At 35.6% G+C, this 27,040-nt stretch overlaps 1 pseudogene; it reads left to right on the top strand.

The window, feature by feature from the left end:
- LOC117797176 overlaps positions 1 to 26,745 on the top strand; it is a 153,831-nt pseudogene extending 127,086 nt beyond the window's left edge.
- Positions 26,746 to 27,040: the final 295 nt, after the last annotated feature.

Raw genomic sequence — 27,040 nt, 5'->3', positions numbered from 1 at the left:
CTGAGTAATATTCCATTGTATATATGGACCACAGCTTCTTAATCCAGTCATCTGTTGAAGGGCATCTCGGCTCCTTCCATGATTTGGCTATTGTGGACAATGCAGCTATGAACATTGGGGTGCATATGGCCCTTCTCTTTACTACGTCTGTATCTTTGGGGTAAACACCCAGTAGTGCAATGGCTGGGTCATAGGGTAGTTCAATTTTTAACTTTTTAAGGGACCTCCACACTGTTTTCCAGAGTGGCTGTACCAACTTGCATTCCCACCAACAATGTAGGAGGGATCCCCTTTCTCCACATCCTCTCCAACAATTGTTGTTTCTTGCCTTGTCTATCTTTGCCATTCTAACTGGCGTAAGGTGGTATCTCAGTGTGGTTTTGATTTGAATTTCCCTGATGGCTAATGATTTTGAACATTTTTTCATGTGTCTGTTAGCCATTTGTATGTCTTCATTGGAAAAGTGTCTGTTCATATCTTCTGCCCATTTTATGATTTGTTTATTTGTTTCTCGTGTATTGAGTTTGAGAAGTTCTTTGTAGATCTTGGATACCAGTCCTTTATCTGTGGTGTCCTTTGCAAATATATTCTCCCATTCCGTGGGCTGTCTCTTAGTTTTTTTGACTGTTTCCTTGGCTGTGCAGAAGCTCTTTATCCTGATAAAGTCCCATAAGTTCATTTTATCTTTTATTTCTCTTGCCTTTGGCGATGTGTCGTGAAAAAGGTTGCTCTGGCCGATGTCATAGAAGTTGTTGCCTATGTTCTCCTCTAGAATTTTGATGGATTCCTGTCTCACATTGAGGTCTTTCATCCATTTGGAGTTTATTTTTGTGTATGGTGTGAGAGAGTGGTCAAGTTTCATTCTTTTGCTAATCCATTTATCTCTTGATTAGGGAATTAAACAATTTACATTTAAGGTAATGATAGGTAAGGACTTACTAATGCCATCTTGTTACTTTTTGGCTATTTTTTTAGTTCCTTTGTTACAATCCTCTTTTGTAAATTGATGATTTTGTGTAATTGCCTTTTGTTCTTTTTATCATGTTTGTATTTATTAAAGGTTTTTGTTTTGAAGTCAACCTAAAGTTTACTTGAAATCTCTTCTTGATGTAACAGTCTATATTAAGTGGGTATCTACTTAACTTTGCATAAAATATCTGTTTTTGATATCACAATTTAAATATTTTTTTTACTGTGTAACTATTAAATACTTGTAGTTGTATCTATTTTAATACTCTTGTTCTTTAACTTTATACCGTATTTAAGTAGTTAACACACCACAGTCTTATAATATTAGAGTATTCGACATCTGACTACGTATATAGTTATCTTCACCTATTTGTTATATATTTTCATACGTTTTCATGTTACTGTGCAGTGTCTTATTCCTTCAGCTTGAAGGACTTCTTTCAGCATTTCTTATAAGGCAGATCTAGTGCTGAACTCTTTCAACTTTTTTTAAAAAATGTGTTTATCTTGCCTTCATCTGAAGGGCATCTTTGCTGAGTAAAGTTTTCTTGGTTGACAGTATTTTTCTTTCAGTACTTTTCTTTTTTTTTATTTAATAGAAAAAGAGAGTGTGTGCAGGGGGCAGGGGCAGAGGGAGAGAGAGAATTTTAAGCAGTCTCCATGCCCAGCACAGAGGGTTCAGTCTCATGACCCTGAGATAAAGGCCTGAGCCAAAATCAAGAGTTGGACACTTAACTGACTGAGCTTCCCAGGTGTCCCTCTTTGAGCACTTTGAATATATCATCCCATTCTCTCTCGGCCAGCAAAAAATGCTGAGAAATCTGCTGATAGACTTATGGGGGCTCCTTTGAGTGAGATGGTTTTTTCCTCTTGCTGCTCTTAAAATCCTCTTTTGGTCTTTGATTATTATTATGATGTTTATGGAGAAGATCATTTTGGATTGAAATTATGGGGTTATGTATTAACATTATGAATTCAGATATCCAAATTTCTCCATCAGTTTGAGAAGCCCTCACCCATTATTTCTTTAAATAGGCTTTCTGCTACTTTCTTCCTCTCTTCTCTTTCTAGGACTCCAAAGAAGCATAGATTGTTTCTTTTAAGTCCCATAGTCTTTCTTCATTTCTTTTCATTCATTTTTCCTTTTGCTTTACTACTGGATAATGTCAAATGATTTGTGTTTGAACCTAATGATACATACTTCTACCTGGTTCGGTCTGATTTTGAAGGTTTTTGTTTTGTTTTGATGTTGAAGGTTTCTCTTGAATTCTTTGGTTCAGTCACTGTGTTCTTCAGCTCCAAAATTCATTTGGTTCTTTTTATGTTTACTATCTCTTTGTTGAACTTTTTGTTTTTGGTATTGTTTTCTTGATTTCATTAAACTGTTTATCTGTGTTCTCTTAGAGCTTCCTGAGTATCTTCAGAATAATTACTTTGAATTCTTTGTCAGATAATTCCTGTATCTCCATTTCATTGGGGTCATTTACTGGAAGTGTAGTGTTCTGTACATATGAAGGGGTCACCTCTTCCAGACATTACGGACTGAGTTAGTTTGGTAAGGAAATACCTTCACCTATAGCAGGGGCACTCTGGAGCATACTTTGAAACCAGGTCTGGTGGTGCAGGATGCCAAGTGCAGGTGTGTGTGTGGTAACTCCAAGTCCAGAGGAGCTTAATATCTCATTAGTTAAGACCACTGAAATCCACAACATTAACAACTGCATGGTATTTGGTGAGCACTGTAAGGGATCTTCAGTGGCTGCAAGTGCTATTGGGATCCTGGGTGGCACTTCTAGATCTAGTGGCTAGAGAGCAGAGCAGACAATAATTGTACTGAAGTGGGTGCACACAACTGCAGGAGTGAGCTGAAGGTATCTGTATAGTGGCAGGGGCTGGTGCAGATGTACACATAGCGGTGCGGGCTGGGGCCAGCAGCAAGGACTAGAGCCAACTGAGAATGCACCGTCAGATGCAGAAGACCAGGATGTTGTATGCATTCTTGTGTCTCCACGTCTTACCCCAGGTGCATGTACAGTGGAAGCCAGTGACAGGAATAAGGTCAATGGGATGCACATGCACTGCTAAGAGGGGCAAGTTGTAAGATAGCCCAGCAGAACAGGCCACTGACAGGTGACTGGGCCAGAGGCAGGACCACACATAGCTTCAGGGATGCTGGCTGTTGTCATGCTCTCTTGTTGCTGCAAGGCCTTATGGGTGCATGTACATCAGTGGAGGCTAGAAAAAGGAGACCAGGGGTGTGCATGTGCGCAGCTGGAGGGGGTACTGCAGGTAAGCCTAGTGAAATAGTGCTAGCCCAGGGCAGGCTTACAAGAAGCTGTGGGTGCTCCTGTTTTGGCATCTACTATTGTAACTGCAGGATCTGGCCGTGAGCACAGAGAAATGAAAGCTACTGATGGGGTTTGGGCCAGAGTTGGGCAGGTGCATAATTGAGGGTGAGCCCAGATATACAGGCTAAAGATAGGGCCAAATCCTGACTCACAAGCAGCTGTGGGAGCCTTGGCTGTCAGGTTGCACTTCCATGGCTATAACATCTTGCCACTAGCATGCACCCAGCAGTAGTAGCTCGTGATGAGAATTTGGTTAGTGACATGCAAGTACATAGCTGGAGGCGATAGCTCCAAGCATGCACCCACAGCGATAGGGGCTGCTATGAAGGTATAGGCAGGAGTCTTGCACTCATACAGCTATAGAGGCCTTGGCTGGCTATAGATGTGGATCATTGACAGGGGTGGAGGTAGGGAGGTGGGAGGGAGAACGGATGTAGCTGTCTGGTGTCTGGAATGTGAATACTTGTGGGTTGAAAATCCAAGAAATCTGTATGGGGCTCTGAGGCAGCTGTGGTAGCCATTGGTGCCTTCTGTGTTGAAAGCTTTGGGTCATTGGGAACTGCAGTTACCCCTACTGCATGGCTGATATTGATAGCCCCATGTTCTTTTTCCTTGCTCCTGTCTCTCTTTATCTCAACTTTACTGATCTCTGGATGGGAAGAAACAAGAGTGGGTCTTTCATGTGGTGCCCTAAAAGGCTGGGAAACCCCATTCTCCCTTTCCTGATGAAAGAAACTTTTTAAGCTTAGGAAATCCCTCTTGGCACTCAGCCATGTTGGCCTAGGGGTGGGATGATTCAGGCAAAAGGAAAACTTCCCTTTTTGTGCAGTTAGTCTTAGGTTTTTTTTATTCCACTGTGTTGAAGATTTTAATGTAGACTCCTAATGTCTCCGAGAGCTCTTTTGGTTTATGGATTGCTAACTTTTGACCTTTGTGGGGAAATAGAGAATGGGTCTCTTACTTCACCATCATGGTGACATCTGCCATTAAAATAATTTTTAAAAATTTTCCTCAAACCTCCATGTTTCCTTGGTTTTAGCTACATGGAGTCTGTTTTGGTTTCAATAATATTTTGGAGAATGAATTTTTTGAAAATGTTTTGTAATTATGATACATAATTATCATCTCAACAATTGAGGTCTTAACCCTACTATTGGAAAGTTATCTTCTGCTAAAAAAAAGCCTAAGACGATGCTTGTAATAATAGTTGGCATTTGTTGAGGCTAGTTATTATGCTTCGGTCTAAGGATTGTACATAGATCATCACACTGAACCTTGCCACAGTCCTGTGAGTTAGGGAATATTATTTCCCTTGTTTAAAATGGATAAATTGAGCTTACAGGCTTAATAAATTGCATAAATTCACACAACTAATAAATATTAGAGCAATGGACCTCAGTCCTATTATCAAATTAATTCAGTTAAAATCTCTAACTATATCCAGATTTTTTAAAAACTAAGCCTTTGAGTTTTGAGTACATTTTCAATTATATTTGAAAGATCCTTTTGAGAGTACAGATATAAATAAAAGCAATATTATGTAATTCCACTATTTTGTTCCTGGTGAATTAGAACCAAATAGTGTAGAATATGAATGTTCCTTACCTTTTACATTTGGAAAAATGCTTCACATCAACATGGAGACTAATAAGAACTTATTCTAAGAGGAAGAGTCATTCTTTCTTTCTTTCTTTCTTTTCTTTTGTTCTTTCTTTCTTTCTTCTTTCTTCTTTCTTTTTCTTTCTTTCTTTCTTTCTTTCTTTCTTTCTTTCTTTCTGGTTGTTAGGTTGCTTGTATTTAGATCATACTGTGTATCTAAATGCTTAATGCTTTCAACTTAATGGAATACTAAAATGAATGCCTATGAAGACTGTTATTTTTCCAGAGTGGAATGTATGAAAATATATATAGCTATTAATTGTATTTTCTCATACAGTAGAAACAGATTATCAACCAGAGTTTTAGGAAAATAAATTCATTTCTATTCATACCTATATATAGCAATCACCAGTAGATATCAATGGAGAAGTACTGTCTTAATTATTGTGTCACTACAGTACGGTCTGTTATACTTGCTGCTCTATAAATGTTTGGTGAATGGATAAATTAAATATTCCAATTTGGATANTATCTAAGTGCTTAATGCTTTCAACTTAATGGAATACTAAAATGAATGCCTATGAAGACTGTTATTTTTCCAGAGTGGAATGTATGAAAATATATATAGCTATTAATTGTATTTTCTCATACAGTAGAAACAGATTATCAACCAGAGTTTTAGGAAAATAAATTCATTTCTATTCATACCTATATATAGCGATCACCAGTAGATATCAATGGAGAAGTACTGTCTTAATTATTGTGTCACTACAGTACGGTCTGTTATACTTGCTGCTCTATAAATGTTTGGTGAATGGATAAATTAAATATTCCAATTTGGATAATAAAACTTTTTCTTTATTGTAATTACCATGCATTATCACAACTGGTTGGTATCAATCCCATTGTTCTGTTTGAAGTTCTATTTTTATTGCTCCATGAACAAAAATATACTTCTTTAGTAGGCTTCCTAATAATTCTTATTATCTACCCCTCCAAAAATAGTGTTAGTTTTCAAATTATAATTCTTTATTGGCAATGTATTAGATTTCCTNGATCACCAGTAGATATCAATGGAGAAGTACTGTCTTAATTATTGTGTCACTAGAGTACGGTCTGTTATACTTGCTGCTCTATAAATGTTTGGTGAATGGATAAATTAAATATTCCAATTTGGATAATAAAACCTTTTCTTTATTGTAATTACCATGCATTATCACAACTGGTTGGTATCAATCCCATTGTTCTGTTTGAAGTTCTATTTTTATTGCTCCATGAACAAAAATATACTTCTTTAGTAGGCTTCCTAATAATTCTTATTATCTACCCCTCCAAAAATAGTGTTAGTTTTCAAATTATAATTCTTTATTGGCAATGTATTAGATTTCCGAATAACTCACTCAGAAACAAATATATTAACAAACAACTTTGGGTTAGCAGACTCTTTAAACTTGAGGTATAATTAATACATAACATTATATTATTTTTAGGTGTATAACATAATGACTCAATATTTGTATATACTGTAAAATGACCACAATAAGTCTAGTTAACATCTATTACCACACATAGATAACACTTTTTCTTGTGATAAGAACTTTTAAGATTTACTCTCTTGGCAATTTTCACAACTTTCAAATATGTAATACAGTAGTATTAATTATAGTTACCATGTTGTATGTCACATCCTCATGACATTCATTTTATAACTGGAATTTTAACTGCCTTCACACATTTTGTCTCCCCTCTACCCCCCACCTCTGAGAATCATCAATCTGTTCTCTGTATCTAGGAGCTCAGTTTTCTTTTTAAGATTCCACATATAAGTGAGATCATATAGTTCTTTTCTCTAACTTATTTCATTTAGCATAATGCCCTCCATGTTCATCCATATTGTGACAAATGGCATGATTACCTTCTTTTTCATGGCTGAACAATATTCCACGCACACACCCCACAATTTCATTCCTCTTTTGTCCATCAGTAGACACTTAGGATGTTTTCATGCCTTGGCTACTGTAAACATGGTGTGATGAACATGGGAGTGCATATATCTTTTTGAATTAGTGTTTTTGTTTTCTTTATATAAACATACAAAAGTGGAATTGCTGAATCATATGGTGGTTCTATTTTCAATGCTCTGAGGAACTCCATATTGTTTTCCATAGTGGCTCTATCTACATTCCCACAAACAGTGCATAAAGTGTCTTTTTCTCCACATCTTCGCACGATTTGTCTCTTTGATAATGGCCATACTAACAGGTGTATCTCATTGTGGTCTTGTTTTGCATTTCTGTAATGACTAGAGATATCACACATCTTTTACTTGGCTATCTATCATTTTTCTTTGAAAAATGTCTGTTCAGATCTGCCCATTTTATAATCAAATTGTTTTGTTTTTTGTTTTGTTTTGTTATTGAGTTGTAAGGATTCCTTATATATTTTGGATATTAAGCCCTTACCAGATATATAATGTGCAAATGTTTTCTATCATTTAGTATGTTTCCTTTTCATTTTGATGATGGTTTTCTTTGCTGTAAAGAAGCTTTGGGTGTCTGGGTGGCTCAGTTGGTTAAGCATCTGACTGATTTTTGGCTCAGGTCATGATCTCAGGGTCATGAGATCGAGTCCCACCTTGGGTTCTGCATCTAGTGTGCGGTCTGCTTGAGATTCTCTCCCTCTGCACCCCTGCCCCAGTATAATAAATAAATTAATTAATTGATTAAATAAAAACGTGCTTTTTAGTGTGATATAATCCCACTTGTTTCTTTTTACTTTTGTTGCCTTTGATTTTGATACCAATTTCAAAAAATCATTGCCAAGACCAATCTCAAGGAGCTTACCAACTCTTTTTTCCTAGAAGTTTTAGGGTTTTAGGTATGTTCAAATTTTTAATCCATTTTCAGTTAATTTTTGTTTATGGTATAAGATAGTGGTCCAGTTTTTCCAACTTCATTTATTATGTCTTTTCTGTATTACATATTCTTTGCTCCTTTGTCATAAATTAGTTGACCATATATGCATGGATTTAATTCTGGGTTCTCTATTCCATTAATCAATTTATATGTTTTAGGCCAATTTCATACTGTTTTGATTAGTGTAGCTTGTAAGATATTTTGAAACAAGGGAGCATGCTACCTCTAGTTTTGTTCTTCCTTCTCAGGCTTATTTGGCTGTTTGGGGTCTGCTATGGTTCCATTCAAATTAAGGATTATTTGCTCTGTTTCTGTGAAAAATGTCATTAGAATTTGGGCAGAGATTGCATTGAATCAGACTACTTTGGATAGTATGGATATTTTAACAATATTCTTCCCATCTTTGAATATGGAATATTTGTGTCTTGATTTTTCATTAATATTTTTCAGTGAACAGGTTTTTCACCTCCTTAAATTTATTTTTGATATAATTGTAAATGTAATTGTTTTCTTAATTTCTCTGTTAGTTCATTACTGGTATATGAAAATGCAACACATTTTTGTATATTGGTATTATATCCTTTAAGTTTGCTAAATTTGTTTTAGAGTTTTTCATATATAATACATCATATGCAAATAGTGACAGGTTTATATCTTCCTTTCTGATCTTTTTATGCCTTTTACTTTTCTTGGCTAATTTTCTGGTGGGGACTTATGTTGAATAAAAGTAGTGAGAGTAAGTACTGTCTTGTTCTTTATCTTAGAGGAAAAGTTTTCAGCTTTGTACTGTTGAGTCTGATATTAGCTGTGGGCTCATCATATATGGCCTTTTTATGTTGAGGTACTTATTTTATACCCACTTTGGAGGTTTTTTAAAATATTATAAATGGATGTTAAATTTTGTCTATGCTTTTTCTGCATCTATTGAGATGATCTTATGATTTTTATTCTTTATTAATGTGGTGTATCCCACTGATTGACATACAGATGTTGAATCATCTTTGAAATACTAGAATAATTCTTACTTGATGGTGTATGATCCTTTTAATGTATTCAATTCAGTTTGCTTTTTAATGGAAGATTTTTTGCATTTATGCTCCTTATGGATATTGGCCTGTAATTTCTTGTGTGTATCATTGTCTGGTTTAGGTATCAGGGTAATGCTGGCCTTGCAAGGTGAGTTTGGAGGCGTTCCCTCATCTATTTTTTTGGAAGAGTTTGAATAGTATTGATATTCTTTGAATGTTTGGTATTTTCACCAGTGAAGTCATCTGGTCTTGGACTTTTCTTTATTGGGAGGTTCTTTTAATTACTAATGTAAAATTTCTAGTACTGGGTCTGTTCAGATTTTCTATTTCTTCTTGATTCAGTCTCAGAAGATTATATGTTTCTAGGAGCATATCCATATCCTCTAAGTTAGCCTATTTGCATGTAATTAGTTGTTCATAATAATTTTATCCCCTATATTGAGAGATGTTTAATAAGTTTCCTATTTATCTTATAAAATTTGCTAGCCTGATATACCTTTATTTTTTTATAATTATCTAATAATATTCTATATGTGATCTAGATTGTATATATATAATAGTGGATTTCAGATTCATATAAATACTATTACAAGGTAAGCTTGACCTTTAAACTTGGTCACTTTAATTTTCACAATTTCTGAGGCCTACAAATACCAGGTGAAACTAAGAGTGTCCTTACTTTCAGATCATAGATGACTTCATATTTTTCTTGTTATATCAAACATTTTTTCCCTGGTTATAATTTTACCTATCAGGTTACTCTTGTGCAAGTAGAAAGACAACATTTTAACTCAATCTCAACTACACTGTAATGTCTATTCCCACCACTATAGAATCCGAAAATATTTCAGTGTCTACCATGTGCCAGGCATCAGCTCTTTCTACAATTGAAAATATCAGGGAACCAAACAGAATAGCCCCTGTCTTCCTGGTATTTATATTAATAAAAACAACACATTTATAAATTACAATTAGAAAATGTTAGAAAATAAGTGCTATTAAAATATTTCCTTAATTTTTCATTTGAATATTGCTGACATTTTGCTTCTCTCATGAGTTTATATATATATATAATTATAAAATACCTTGAGATCCCTTTTATTGAAATTTGGTTTTAGTCATTACCTGAATCAACCTGTTTGGCATTTATTTCTGAGCCCACAAGTTTTTTTCTCCAAAAAAACTGAAGGGTACTGTTTATGTATATATTTATAAGAACACATGTTTTGGGGTCAAAGTGAATGAGGTCAAATTCCAACTAGGGCAAATTATTTAATCTCTTTACCTTGACTTCCTCATCCTTCAAATGGAAATGATGTTGATGAAAGATAGTCCCTACCTCACAAGATGTTTATGTAAATAAAACAATGCATGTTAAGTATATGTTCAATTATCTTAAGGTACAACTGTTATTACTATTCTTAAAGGAACACTTTTAAAGATCAGAAAGGTCAATGGTTTTGGAATGTGATAAATCTGGATGAGAATCACAGCTCCGATCTTTATTAGTTGCATGGCCTTCAGCAAAATATAAAATTCTAAGATCTTTGAATTTTACTTCTTTTTCTGTATTTAGGAAATATGCAAAAACATTAGGTTTTTAAGAGTATTAAGATATTTTATATAAAGTGCCTACCTGTGCTTGCCACATGGTACACTCTCAATAATTTAAGTTTCTCCTTAATCTTCCCCAGTTTGAGAGTGAATATCTGATTTTAAATGATACTTATATCAAAAGATGCTTAATATTGCTTGCAAATAGTTTTGTTAGAAATATCTCTATTACTAATGTTCTTATACCTACACTTCAAGCATTATAGAATGGGTACCCTTTCACTTACTGAAATAAGAGTGTTATTGTGAAGGAGAGTCATACCAATTCTGTAATGCATGTACATGCATGCTGTGTTGATAGAGTGTTTAGATGGGGGGGTGTTTAATGTTACTTCTAGCCCAAACCTTTGAACTTTTGAGAAACTATGATCTAATATTAATGCTTCATTTATAACCAACATAGTATTTTGTATATTGTAAAAGCCAATTGTTTCAGATGTTGAAAAATGTTTATGTAACATCTATTAGATGTTCATTAATGACTTAGTTCCTCATTTTGAATATAATACTATGTCTCTAATTAAAGCAACAAATATTTCAATATAATATTTTAAGTGCTTTGATATCAGAATAGAAGTGTTAGTGGCATTATCATAGAAGTAGATAGTTTAGCATAGTATGGAGTACAAATAAGTCCAGGATGGTGCTAGGCCTAAAACTTGGAAAAATTAATAAATACAAATACATTTGCAAAAGGAGTACAGGCTGAGCATGGGGCAAAGAGTATCCTGGCTAGTGCAGGAAATATAAGATGTCCTACAATCCTAGTCATTGGAATATGAGCTACAGAGAGAGGGGGAAAAAAGGACTTTGAAATGTAGCCCAGGGACTTGGGTCTTTTTCTAATAAGCTCTTAGAGTGTTTCCTCTAAGAAACCTTAAGCCCAAGAGTCATGATTGGTTTTGGGGTTGGGAAAAGAACAGTCATGGCCTTTGTTTCTCCCTTACTCTTCATTCAAAACAATCTTCCTTTAAATGCTTTATAAAGTTTTCTTGAAATTCATTCAATTAACAGTTATTGACTATCCTATATCAGGCACTGTTCTAAGCACTGGAGTTTCAACAATGACCAAAACAGACAAAAATCTGTCTCCATGGAGCTTATATTATAAGGAGAGGAAGGTTCTCACTAATCAAGAGAAATAAGTAAAATATATTTAGTGAGGCCATTAAACCTAAGATGAGCATAAAGTGATACAAGAGATAGTGGTTGTGTGTGAAAACTTAGTAAGGGTGACTAGAAAAGGCATAACTTAAAAAGTGACATCTGGGGACTATATAAAGGAGATTAGCATAGAGAATTCTGTTTCAACTAATTATATAAACTTTTTTTTAATATAACATGGACCTAATACATCATTTTAGCAGATGAAAATGACTAAAGCTTTAGTTAAAATGAATCAGTCTAGATTAAGCATGTAAAAAAAAGCATGTAAACTAGGTAAAATTATAGGTAATAGAATTTATAGGTCACTGAGAAAGTCCAGGAGAATTCGAATTAGTGGCAAATTATGGCAGAAATTACAGGAATTAGACAAGAGCAAGATCAAAGCACATAAAAAAATCTTTAGAAAATAAGATTGGCAAAACTTTGTGATAAAATGCATGTAGAGAATGATAAAGTGTAAAAGCTAGGATAACTCCTAGATTTCTGGATGAAATTAAAGGGTATGGACATTAGTAAAGAAATCCTTGAAAGTAATAAGGCAGTTAGCTTCATGAAAATTCAGCTCACTAGGTATCTAGTATCTAGTTCAGTAATATATTCCTAGTATCTGGCATTACACCTGCCATATAAGAATTCAGTAAATAATGGTCCATTCATTCATTGAATAATATTAAATTTGAAGTTGGTGCTAAGGGACAGGTCCTGGAGTTCATGTATAAATTTGAGTTTTTAAAATCAAGGTAGTAGTTATAACCAAGAAAGTTAACAAAGTTGCAAAAGCAAGCATATTTGCAAAATCAGTAGATTTAGACTGATGTAATACAGGAATACATGCATTAAGTTGGTAGGGGAAGGATAGCACAAATAACACCCTTTATTCTCTTCATCTAGACTTCATTTTTGTAAGCATTTTACAACACTGTTTCTATCTCACATGCTGACATTTTGTCCCATCATCCTTGGAAAATTTAGCATGCATTTAAAAGAACACAGCTACATAACCAAAGTACCACAATCAAGGTATTAACACTGATACAATAAATTCATCTAATCTGTGGACTTTATTTGAAAATAACCAATTGGTTTTTTTAAAATATTTTTTTATTATGTTATGTTAGTCACCATACAGTATATCCTTAGTTTTTGATGTAGTGTTCCATGATTCATTATTTGCCCAGTGCACCATGCAATATGTGCCCTCCTTAATACCCATCACCAGCCTATCCCAATCCCCCATACCCCTCCCCTCTGAAGCCCTCAGTTTGTTTCCCAGAGTCTACATTCTCTCATGGTTCATTCCCCCTTCTGTTTACCTCCCTACATTCTTCCCTTCCTTCTCCTACCGATCTTCCTATTTCNCCTCTGAAGCCCTCAGTTTGTTTCCCAGAGTCTACATTCTTTCATGGTTCATTCCCCCTTCTGTTTACCTCCCTACATTCTTCCCTTCCTTCTCCTACCGATCTTCCTATTTCTTATGTTCCATAAATGAGTGAAACCATATGATAATTGTCTTTCTCTGCTTGAATAACCAATTGTTTTAATAATGTCATTTAGAGCAAAGATTCCAATCCAGAATAATACACTAAATTTGTCATGTCACTTTAATCTCCCTCAATTTGGAAGAATTCCTTCATTTTTCCTTGACTTTCACAATCTTGGCATTTTTGAAGATTACATATAGATTATTTTCTAGAAAATCCCTCAATTTTGGTTTGTATTTTCCACAAAGTTAAATTCCATTGGCCAGTTATTCTGGAAAATAGCATCTGTGCAAAATATTCTTTTTAACTGAGATGTTCACATAACATAAAATTATATGAAGTAAAATATATCTGTATGCCACTTCTTCTGGGGCTCCCATAATACATATGCTGGTACACTTAAATGTTTCTCACATGTCTTTTGTTTCTGTTTTTTTTTTTTCTTCTTTCTTTCTGCTCAATGGTCTGACCATCAAGTTTATTGATTATTTGTGCTTAAATTTACTGTAGAAATTTTCTGATTTTTAAAAAAATCTCAGTTACTGTAGTTTTCAGCTCCAGAGCATCTATGTGGTTCCTTTTTATAATTTATATTTTTTTATTGATAATCTCCTTTTGTTCATAAATTGTTATTCTATTTTCCTTTCGTACTCTGTCCATGTCTTTTTCTTTAAAGCTTTTTGCAAAGCCTGTATTCCTTGTCATGTGTGGCCACGAAAATCTCTGTTATTTATTATCTTTGGAGTCTGTCAGTGACCTGACAGGAATTTCTTTAAATGTCTTGAGCCAAGAAAGAGAGAAATTCCACTTTACCTGGTCTTTACAAGTTATTCATGAGCTGGGCACTCCTTCAATGATTAGCCTACAGCTCTGTCTTTTCCTTATCCTTTCTCAGATCCCACAGCTTCACCAAAGGTGCAAGCACAGGGTCCTCTCATGCCTTTTTTGAGCATGTGTGTGCTTTGTACTTCCTCTTACCCCAGTGTATGTGGAGGCCATGTGAGCTCTTATTTCCTCAAGTGTGTTCTTCCCCTGCCTTCTTTTTCTGGGGCTTTTGGTGCTTTCTACAACTTTCACTGTTTGCTGTCTCCTACCTCATGTGGGGATAGATAGTATATATCTTTAAATGTTTCAAAATATGTGGCTCCCTGAAAAACCCATCTGAGGAGGGTGAGAAGAGGAGGCAAAAGAAAAGCCAACCTCTGTGATAGTTCCTGAGGGAATTATAGACATGTGAAAATGAAAAATTACAGTATTTTAACAAGGTCCACATTAGCCCTTTGGGAAGAGCAATCTGCACAAGGAAGGAAAATTGGCTACCATCTCATGCACCAGCATGCTGGTGAACAAGAGATGGTAGGTTTTTGAGAAAAATGCCCCAACAATCTCTTACTAAAAATTAGCAGTCCTTTGGTGGCTGAAAGTTTTGGATTGTATTCTAGAGTTCCAAAAAATTTAAACCTGTCAGTCTTGTAATTTTGTAATTGTTCCAGTGGGGGGACAGTTTCCTTGAATGACCTACTTTGCCATAATCTACAATGTAACTTCTGTAGAAAATATTCTTAGCTACACATTTCTTTGTTGTTTAACTGTTTACCAATATATATTGAGCTTTAGATCTTAAACAGAAATTTAATTCTGATTCTATTTATTTTTTGCATAAATGTTTGTGTTTTCCATTTATTAAATATCTTTTACCTTTTTGACATCAAATTTCTTCATATTTTCATGCTTTCCATAATTAACTGCTTGTTTTAGAGCCCCTAGATGTGAGCCACTTCCACAATGATCTACACTTTTGGAATGGATAAATGCCAGTTTTAGTCAACTATAAATATTTAAGCATTATGGAGAATGACAGTGATACAATCTTCTGCTGGTTAGTATGACTCCAAGAAAATTTTCTTATTTGTCTTTAAATTAAAAAAAAAGTCTGTCTTCATAGATATAAAATTTGGACTATGCATTCCTACATAACTGATTATGAAAATAGAATATATAAACATTCTCATAAGTAATGCACATAGATTTGGGTTTCTCATTAGCATTTTTAAATTTAATAAAAGTTGATATTTTATCCATATTTTACTGATACAACAGTTTAATCCAGAAAAAAAATGAAGTTTAATCCTCAATGAAATTGTTCAAATTAGAAAAGAATTGCATTTAGTTAATTTAATTGGCCACTGCCAACTACAAACATTACCTCAACCATGTGGTCACCCATACAATTACCCTGGGGGNCAAAATAGTCTTTTTAACTGAGATGTTCACATAACATAAAATTATATGAGGTAAAATATATCTGTATGCCACTTCTTCTGGGCCTCCCATAATACATATGCTGGTACACTTAAATGTTTCCCACATGTCTTTTGTTTCTGTTTTTTTTTTCTTCTTTCTTTCTGCTCAATGGTCTGACCATCAAGTTTATTGATTATTTGTGCTTAAATTCACTGTAGAAATTTTCTGATTTTTAAAATATCTCAGTTACTGTAGTTTTCAGCTCCAGAGCATCTATGTGGTTCCTTTTTATAATTTATATTTTTTTATTGATAATCTCCTTTTGTTCATAAATTGTTATTCTATTTTCCTTTCGTACTCTGTCCATGTCTTTTTCTTTAAAGCTTTTTGCAAAGCCTGTATTCCTTGTCATGTGTGGCCACGAAAATCTCTGTTATTTATTATCTTTGGAGTCTGTCAGTGACCTGACAGGAATTTCTTTAAATGTCTTGAGCCAAGAAAGAGAGAAATTCCACTTTACCTGGTCTTTACAAGTTATTCATGAGCTGGGCACTCCTTCAATGATTAGCCTACAGCTCTGTCTTTTCCTTATCCTTTCTCAGATCCCACAGCTTCACCAAAGGTGCAAGCACAGGGTCCTCTCATGCCTTTTTTGAGCATGTGTGTGCTTTGTACTTCCTCTTACCCCAGTGTATGTGGAGGCCATGTGAGCTCTTATTTCCTCAAGTGTGTTCTTCCCCTGCCTTCTTTTTCTGGGGCTTTTGGTGCTTTCTACAACTTTCACTGTTTGCTGTCTCCTACCTCATGTGGGGATAGATAGTATATATCTTTAAATGTTTCAAAATATGTGGCTCCCTGAAAAACCCATCTGAGGAGGGTGAGAAGAGGAGGCAAAAGAAAAGCCAACCTCTGTGATAGTTCCTGAGGGAATTATAGACATATGAAAATGAAAAATTACAGTATTTTAACAAGGTCCATATTAGCCCTTTGGGAAGAGCAATCTGCACAAGGAAGGAAAATTGGCTACCATCTCATGCACCAGCATGCTGGTGAACAAGAGATGGTAGGTTTTTGAGAAAAATGCCCCAACAATCTCTTACTAAAAATTAGCAGTCCTTTGGTGGCTGAAAGTTTTGGATTGTATTCTAGAGTTCCAAAAAATTTAAACCTGTCAGTCTTGTAATTTTGTAATTGTTCCAGTGGGGGGACAGTTTCCTTGAATGACCTACTTTGCCATAATCTACAATGTAACTTCTGTAGAAAATATTCTTAGCTACACATTTCTTTGTTGTTTAACTGTTTACCAATATATATTGAGCTTTAGATCTTAAACAGAAATTTAATTCTGATTCTATTTATTTTTTGCATAAATGTTTGTGTTTTCCATTTATTAAATATCTTTTACCTTTTTGACATCAAATTTCTTCATATTTTCATGCTTTCCATAATTAGCTGCTTGTTTTAGAGCCCCTAGATGTGAGCCACTTCCACAATGATCTACACTTTTGGAATGGATAAATGCCAGTTTTAGTCANATGAAAATGAAAAATTACAGTATTTTAACAAGGTCCATATTAGCCCTTTGGGAAGAGCAATCTGCACAAGGAAGGAAAATTGGCTACCATCTCATGCACCAGCATGCTGGTGAACAAGAGATGGTAGGTTTTTGAGAAAAATGCCCCAACAATCTCTTACTAAAAATTAGCAGTCCTTTGGTGGCTGAAAGTTTTGGATTGTATTCTAGAGTTCCAAAAAATTTAAATCTGTCAGTCTTTGTAATTTTGTAATTGTTCCAGTGGGGGGACAGTTTCCTTGAATGACCTACTTTGCCATAATCTACAATGTAACTTCTGTAGAAAATATTCTTAGCTACACATTTCTTTGTTGTTTAACTGTTTACCAATATATATTGAGCTTTAGATCTTAAACAGAAATTTAATTCTGATTCTATTTATTTTTTGCATAAATGTTTGTGTTTTCCATTTATTAAATATCTTTTACCTTTTTGACATCAAATTTCTTCATATTTTCATGCTTTCCATAATTAACTGCTTGTTTTATTTCTTTTCATTGATATTAGGTTTAATATCCTGGTGTAGAGCCCCTAGATGTGAGCCACTTCCACAATGATCTACACTTTTGGAATGGATAAATGCCAGTTTTAGTCAACTATAAATATTTAAGCATTATGGAGAATGACAGTGATACAATCTTCTGCTGGTTAGTATGACTCCAAGAAAATTTTCTTATTTGTCTTTAAATTAAAAAAAAAGTCTGTCTTCATAGATATAAAATTTGGACTATGCATTCCTACATAACTGATTATGAAAATAGAATATATAAACATTCTCATAAGTAATGCACATAGATTTGGGTTTCTCATTAGCATTTTTAAATTTAATAAAAGTTGATATTTTATCCGTATTTTACTGATACAACAGTTTAATCCAGAAAAAAAATGAAGTTTAATCCTCAATGAAATTGTTCAAATTAGAAAAGAATTGCATTTAGTTAATTTAATTGGCCACTGCCAACTACAAACATTACCTCAACCATGTGGTCACCCATACAATTACCCTGGGGGAATTAGTTCAAATAATGATGCCTATTATCTTCTACATGCTATTCCTCACTTCAACATACATCTGGCTTGAGTAACCATGTGATATAAGAATTCAATTTAGAGACTTAAATTTAAATTATATGTTGAGTTGATCAGTTCAGACTCTTCTTTTAATGGAAATAATAAATGATGGAAGTTATAAGTTCATTAAAGAAAAAATGTGGATTAATTGGATTGAGATAAGAGTTTTCACCATATATTTGAATTCAATTTTTTTCACTTCTATATAACTTATACTTTATAATTGTTTCTAACCACAGTTTTCCTAAAATTCTCAGAAAAAAAATGAAAATATTTTCTGTAATCTAAGTATAACCATGCTTTATAATTCTATTCTGTGCTATTTCTCCCTACAGTTGCCAGATGTCAGATCACTGGCCCATCTGCCTTATAAAAGACTTGTTCCTACTGTACTTTGCTTGAGTGCATTGAGATCTTTTATTAACATCTAACTACAGCAGCCTTATGTCTCTGGACTGCAAATAAGCATTACTCTGGGAGAGGTCTCGAATTTATTCCATTTTATACTGGAATAGGGCCAATAGCCGACAACTTGATTTTGAGTCTAGTGGCAGATTTAGTATCTGTTTGTACTATGCCCTGAGATATTATTATAATGTGAGATATTAGTCATTGTCTTCTGAGTTTGACAACAATTGGTGGTATTGAATGAGAACATTATGTGAGACCTCACTTGCATCTAAAAGACACAAAAATGAAGCAAAAAATATTTTTTTACTCATTTGGCCTCATTACAATACAATTATTTAACTGAGGAGTTGCAGAAATTGTAATTTAATATTGCTGTGGGGTTGATATTTTCAGATGTATGTTAAAATGAGAAAAATATGCAGCTAGGAACCTATAGTTAAAATATATTTAATGAGTCAATACTTTTACTACATGCTAGGTTCTGTGCTAAGAATGTTGTATATATTAATTAATCTCCATGCTAACTTTGTAAAATAGGTTGTTTTATTACAGATTTTGTACAAGGGAAAATAGAAGATTATAAATATTAACTAACTTGGCCATGTAATATTCTCATGAACAATATACTAGTAAGGGTAGAGTAAAAATTCATTAACTCTTTAGTGTGGTTTTTCTATCCATAATAGCTCTCATTGTAATAAAAGGTGACATCTGCATCTTCCTTTAGAGATTATAAAGAACACAGGATTTGGGAAGTTATGGAATTTAGTTATCTCCCTACAAATGAAGCTATTCAGACCAGAAGATTTGGGCATCATTTCCACAAACACAGGTAACTGAAGGGTTAGTGCATCATATAGATGCTGACCAAACAAAATCCCTACAGAATTAGAGGTGGTGGTATTGTCAATACAAAGAAGTGACTGAGAGGAGAGGTGGTAGGCCCAGAGTTAGAAAGTCAAGCTCAGTTTACAATCACACGCCTAATCTGCCATTACACTCTTGTCTACAAATACAAACCATTGTCTCAGATTTTCAATATATTATAGCATGTTATGTAAACATATTGTAATGGTTAATTTTATGTGTGAACTTGACTGGGCCATGACAGGCCCAGATATTTGGTCAAACTTATTCTGGATGTTTCTGTGAGGGTGGATGAGATTGACATTTAAATTGGTAGATTGAGTAAAGAAGAATCAGTTGAAAGCTTCAATAGGAAAAAAACAAAAGGGGAAAGAGAGAAAGCTGGCAGAGCAAGAGGATCCTGAGCTCACCTCCTCTCAGACAACTACATGCAACTCACTCTAAAAACAGCCTGAAGACTAATCTTCCACAGCTAAAAGTGTAAAGAGAAACCAACATCAAGAAGGGCAGGAAAGGGGGGGGCCCAGGTGAATCAGTCGGTTAAGCACCTACCTTCAGCTCAGGTCATGATCCCAGGGTCCTGGGATCAAGCCCCACACCGGGCTCCCTGCTCAGCAGGGAGCCTGCTCCTCCCCCTGCTTGTGTTTGCTCTCTTTCTCTCTCAAAGAGGGAAAAAAAAAGTACTCAGGTACCAAAATCCTGTGCAATGACTCACAAACAGGAAGGATATCACAGGCATGGAGAGGCAAGGGGAACAAACTATGCCCCAGTCACCCCCAGCCCTGAGAACCTGCCAGATGGATGAGCCCCCATAACAACTGGCTTTGAAAATCAGTGATACTTAACTTCTCAGAGGAAACTAAATCTCTACTATTAAAGGACCAACATGCTATATTACCATCTGAGTCTCAGCATAGAAGCAAGTTTGAAAAGCACCTGAGTTTTATGTGAAGATTTATTGACTGTACAATGTGTGCCAGAAGGGAAGGGATCTGCAGGAGCTTTCTCCAGGAAATAAATGCTAGCAGAAGCCATTTTTCTTGCCCTACCTCAGCCTGGCTGGCCAGACATTTCCAGAAGCCAGTTCTGAAACCCTCTATCTACTTTGCTAGCACTGTTTGCCCCACTCTGGCATTCTGTAGACTGGCATCGCCCAATCCACCTTTCCAAGCAGGTGCCCTTCTAAAGCAGCTTCCACTCCTCCACACATGGTGGGCACCTAATTTAGTACTACAGAACCTCCAGAATGATTTCTACGCTAGGGAGAGGGAAGCTAACCCTACACGCCAGCATGCTTGCAGTGGCTGCAGCTGGACCTCTCAGCTAGCCACTCTGGGAGCAACTCGTACATCATCAGAAGTCATGGCTAGTCATTGTAGACAACCAGGCTGAGGGCATGCTCTGCCTATCAATGCACCTGCAGCAGTTGTGAATATTCCACAGTAGGAATGTGCGTGGCCATTGGTGAGATGTGTGGGGGGTTCCACTACTGGGCACCATAAAATACCTACTTCATAAGGCCACTACTTTCAATACAATGAGACATAGCTGACCTACCTAATGCAAAGAAACAGATACAGACACTTACACAAAAAGAAAAGACAGAGGAATACATTTAAAAACAACAACAATAATTAAACCTCCAGAAAAAGCTAACTGAAATGGAGACAAACTACCTGATAAAAAGTTCAAAGTGATAATCATAAAGATACTCACAGGACTTGAGAGAAGAGTAGATGAACTGAGAACTTCAACAAAGAGAACATATAAAGAAAAATATGTGGTCACAGCTAAAGAATAACAAATAAAAAATACACTAGAGAGAACAGCAGTTTAGAGGATGTAGAATGTATCAGCAATCTGTAACACAGGGTTGTGGAAAGCAACCAAGCTTAACAGCAAAAAGAAAAAAAAAGAATAAGTTTATGTTAAGGGATCTCTACAACAATATTAATTGTAATAAGATTTAAATTAGAGGGATCTTGGGTCACCTGGGTGGCACAGTGGTTAAGCGTCTGCCTTTGGCTCGGGGCATGATCCCGGCATTATGGGATCGATCCCCACATCAGGCTCCTCCGCTATGAGCCTGCTTTTCCTCTCCCACTCCCCCTGCTTGTGTTCCCTCTCTCGCTGGCTGTCTCTATCTCTGTTGAATAAATAAATAAAATCTTTAAAAAAAAATAAATAAATTAGAGGGATCCTAGAAGGAGAAGAAAAAGGGGCAGAAAAAATATTTGAAGAAATAATAGTTGAAAACTCTCCTAACCTGGGAAAGGAGACAGACATCTAGGTTAAGGATACACAGAGAGCCCCAAACAAGAAGAACCCAGGGTTGTCTACATCAAGAAACAATTAACAAAAATTATAGATAAAGGAAGAGTATTAAAAGCAGCAAGAGAAAAGCAAACAATTACATACAAGGGAAACCCCATAAAGCTATCAGCTGATTTTTCAACAGAAACTTTGCAGGATAGAAAGGACTGACATGTTATATTCTAAGTACTAAATGGAAGAAAAAAAAACACAATACTCTACATGGCAAGTTTATCATTTAGAAATTGAGAAGAGATAAACAGTTTCCTAGATAAACTACAGATAAGAGTTCATCGCCACTAAACAGACCTCCTAAGAAATGTTAAAGGGACTTCTTTAAGTGGAAAAGTAAAGGCCATAATTAGAAGAAAATTATTAAAGGAAAAAAATTTGCTGGTAAAAGCAAACATACAGTAAAGGTAGTAGATCAATAACTTCTAAAGTTAGCATGAAGTTTAAGAGAAAAAAGTAGTAAAATTAATGTCTATGAAAATTAGGATACACAAAATAAAAAGATGTAAAATAGCACATCATATACACAAAATGTGGAGTGAAAGAGTAAAAATGTAGTGCTTTTATAATGTTTAATATAAGTGATCATAAACTTAATAGAGACTATGATGCACATAAGATATGGATGGAGTCGATATAACCAGAAACCAAGCAAGTATAATAGATACACAAAATAGAAAGGAATTCAAGCATAATGTTAAAAAAGCCACCAATCAGAAGGAAAAAGTACGAGAAGAGAGGAGCAGAGGACACTACAAAAATAACCAGAAAACAATTAGGAAAATGGCAGTAAGTACATACCTATCAATAATTGCTTTAAACATAAATGGACTAAATATTCTAATAAAATCATTGGGTGACTGAATAGAAAAAACAAAACCCATCTATATGCTCCCTACAGGAGATGCACTTCAGAACAAAGACACATACAGACTTAAAGTAAAGAGAGAGAAAAAGATATTTCATGCAAATGGAAGTGAAAAAAGCTTGGGTAGCACTATTCCTATCAAAAAGATAGATATTAAAACAAAAATTGTAAAGACAAAAAAGAGTATTGCATAATGATAAAAGGATCAACACAAGAGGATATAAAAATTGTAAATATCTATGCACTCAATATAGAAGCATCTAAATATATAAAGCAAGTTTTAACAGACATAAAGAGATAAATTCAGTGATATTATTAGAGGCAACTTTAACATGTTATTTACATCAGTGGATAGATCATCCAGACAGAAAATCGATAGGGAAACAGTGGCTTTGAATGACATATTGGACCAGATGGACTTAACAGATATATCCAGAACAATACATACAAAAGCAGCAGAATATACAATCTTTTCAAGTATGCATGGAACATTCTCCAGGCTAGATCACATATTAGGCCACAAAACAAGTCTCAATAAATTTAAGAAGGTTGAAATCATATCAAGCATCTCTTCTGAACACAATGGTATAAAACTAAAAAGTAATTTCAAAAAAATATATGGAAAGAACACAAACACATGGAGACTTAACAGCTTGGTATAAAACAACCAATGGGTTATGAAGAAATCAGAAAAAAGAAACCCCATGGAAACCAATGAAAATGGAAATAGAATGGCTCAAAATCTTTGTGATACAGCAAAATAGTTCTAAGAGGGGAGTTTATGGAGCTATAGACCTACATCAAGAAACAAGGAAACTCTGAAACAGTCTAAAGGAACTTAAAAAAGAACAAACAAATTGTAAGATTAGTGCAAAGAAGAAAATAGTAAAGACCAGAACAGAATTAGATTAAAAGCAATAGAAAAAAAAAATCAATAAGGGGAGCTTGGAAAGATGGCAGAGTAGGACCCTAAGCTTACTCCTTCCCATGTTTACAACTAGATATCACTTACATCGAGTAAATAACCTGGAGAGAGATCTGAAAACTGAAGAACAAACTCCACAACAAAATGCAGAGGAAAAGCTGCATCTGTGAGTTTAGGAAGAGAAAAGGTGGCCTGGAGCTGCCCACAGGAGGGAAGGAGCTGCAGGTGTGGAGAGGGGAAAGAAACGGTCCCTAGCACCAGGGAGCCCACACAGGGAGGACAAATACCCATACCTCTAGGTTTAAAAACCAGAGGGGCTGAATTCTGTGAGGTTGTATAACCAGCAGAACTTGGAGCCTGGAGCTTTGAAAGTCAGCTGAGCTTTAAAAAGCAGGGTGAGAGCCAGTAGAGCCAGGGATAGCTGGGTTCCTATACTTAAAGAGGCAATACCCTTCTGAGAGGCAACATAGTAGCAACTTTGCACAATGTCTGGGGCAAATAGGAAGGAGATCTGTTTACAGGAATTCAGAGCATGTTGGATGACTTCTCAGGGAACAAAGGAGCTGGCAGGTGCCAATTTCCTCCCCCACCCTCCACCATAAACACATTCCCAACTACGGGAGCCAGTGCTGCACAGATACACGAGCCCCACCCATAAATTCTCCTGAGGAAATGCTCATTCCAAGCCTGCTAGCCTCATTGCTCTGGGCTCAGAACAAATTTTGTTAACACCTCACATGCCCCACCCAGCCACTGCATGCACAGACATCATGTGCCATGCCTAGCTGCTGCACACACGGATGCTGCACCTGCAGCCATCACAGTTCAGGGCATCTGGCCTAAGAGTGCAGCACTACAGGACGACTTCTTCATAAACCCACTACATTAAGAGCAGAAGATGTAGCTGATTCCTAACACAAAGAAAGAGACACAGAGAGGTAGATAAATTGAGGAGACAGAGGAAAACATCCCAAATGAAAGAACAGGACAAAATCACAGCAGGAGATTGAATCAAAACAAAAATAATATGCCTGATGGAGAATTTAAAGTAATGATCAAAGATAATTTCACTGGACTTCAGAAAACAGTGGAGAAAATCAGTGAGACCTTAGACAAAGAGATACAAAATAATATTACAGATGAAAAACTCAATAAAGTATATTAAAAATAACAATAAATGGAATAAATAGTAGGATACAGGAAGCAAAGAAATGTATCAGTGATTTAGAGGATAGAGTAATGGAAAACAATCAAGCTGAACAGGTGAGAGACAAACAAATACTACATAATGAGAATAGACTTATGGAACTCTAACATCATCAAGCATAATAACATTCACATTCTATGGATCCTACAAGGAAAGGAGAAAGGGGGCAGAAAATGTATTTGAAGAATAGTTGAAAAATTCCTAAATCTGGGGAGGGAAACAGAGATCCATATTCAGGAGGCACAGAGATCCCCAACAGATTCAATCCAAGGAAATCCACACCAACACACATAGTAAATAACATAGCAAAAAGTAGTGATAAAGAATTTTAAAGATTGCAAGAGAAAATAACACAGTTATACACAAAGGAAACCCCATAAGGCTATCAGCTAGTTTTTCAGCAGATACTTGACAGGCCAGAAGGGAGTGGCATGACATATTCAAAGTGCTGAAAGGGAAAATTCTGAAGCCTAGAATACTCTATCCAGCAAGTTATCATTCAGAATGGGAGAGATGAAGGGTTTTCCCAAAGAAAAGTTAAAAGAATTCATTACCATGAAACCAGCCCTACAATAAATGTTAAGGGGGACTCTGTGAGTGGAAAAAAAAATGAGCACCTGGCTTAACCTCAGTCAGTTAAGTGTCCAACTCTTGATTATGGCTCAGGTCATGATCTCAGGGATGTGAGATGGAGCCCTGTGTCAGGCTCAGCGCTAGCTGTGCAGCCTGCTTAAGATTATCTCTCTCGCTCTCCTGCTGCCCCTCCCACCTAAAATAAATAAATCTTAAAGAAAGAAAATGAAAACCATAAATAAGAGGGAAAAACACAAAAGCAAAATAAAATAGATATATCTGTAAAAATCAGTCAAGAAAAACATAAGATAAAAGGCTGGAAAATATGATACCAAATATCTGAAACGTGGAAGGGAGAAGAGTAAGAATCCAAGCATTTCACCAAAGAAAGCGAAGTAATCATGAGAAAAGAGAGCAAGAGAAGAAAGGAACAGATGAGAACTACAAAAGCAACCATAAAACAAGTAACAAAATGGCAATAAAAACACACATCTCAATAATTACTTTTTTTACCTTCGGTAATTTTTTGTATAGATAATTCAATTTATTTTAAAAAAATTTTTTAAAGGTACTCATTTTAGGGACACCTGGGTGGCTCAGTAGGTCAAGTGTCTGCCTTCGACTCAGATCATGATCCCAGGGTCCTGGGATCAAGTCCCATATTGAACTCCTTGCTCAGCAGGGAGCTTGCTTCTCCCTCTGCCTGCCACTTACCCTACTTGTGCACTCTCTCCCTCTGACAAATATATAAATAAAAATTTAAAAAGAGGTACTCATTTTATTCTCCCCTATAAAACAGCACAACTTCTGCACCCATGATAATACTGTTGAATGATAGAACATCCTTTTACTTATTGATTTCTCTTTTCTGGGCAAATAAATAACTACTTTCTAAAACAGTTCTTTTTAAAATATATTTCATAGATATTTGCTCTATTAAAACCATCNTAAATAAAAATTTAAAAAGAGGTACTCATTTTATTCTCCCCTATAAAACAGCACAACTTCTGCACCCATGATAATACTGTTGAATGATAGAACATCCTTTTACTTATTGATTTCTCTTTTCTGGGCAAATAAATAACTACTTTCTAAAACAGTTCTTTTTAAAATATATTTCATAGATATTTGCTCTATTAAAACCATCAGGCAGGGCTATGTGGTGGGAGACAGCAAGAATTACCTGCCCTTAGAAGTGGCAAGCTTCCTCTCCCAGGTAATCATTCTCAACCACCCTGGTAGCGTTGCAGCTGGCTACTCACCAGATGGAATGCCACATGGCCCACATTGTCTGCAAGCTCAGAGAGAAGATTGACTGGTGCTCAGGCAAGAAGCTGGAAGACAGTCCCAAAGCTCTGAAGTCTGGGGAATCAGCCATCGTTCAGATTCTGCGAAACCCCATGGGTGTGAAAAGCTTCTCAGAGTACCCACCCCTTGGTCGCTTCACTGGGTGTGACATGAGGCACATGGTGGCTATTGGGGGTCGTCAAGGCTGTGGAGAAAAAAGCAGCTACTAGTGGCAAAGTCACGAAGTCTGCCATGAAAGTGGCCAGGAAGTGAGTGGTGACAGCTACTCTAGGACTTTCTGGGCCAGGGGCAGCCTGGGAGGAACAGCAGCTGTAAAAGAACTGCTCAAGGAGAAGCCTTAGACTTACCCTTCTCTTTCCTGAACTGTCTTAAACCTGCCCCTGCTTAATGCACTTTTCTTTTTTCTTATGAGTTTGAGGCACGGGAACAGAGCACAGCAAGTCTTTTTGGGGAAAAAAAGAAGTGTTGCTGAAAGCGTATTGTAAATATATGGGCAGAAAAAATTCAATTTCAATTAAAAGTAATATTTAAAAGTCTAATTACTGTA

This window comes from Ailuropoda melanoleuca, chromosome 19 (assembly GCF_002007445.2).
Source record: "Ailuropoda melanoleuca isolate Jingjing chromosome 19, ASM200744v2, whole genome shotgun sequence".
NCBI lineage: Eukaryota > Metazoa > Chordata > Mammalia > Carnivora > Ursidae > Ailuropoda > Ailuropoda melanoleuca.
This window is presented reverse-complemented; position numbering and strand designations above follow the sequence as displayed.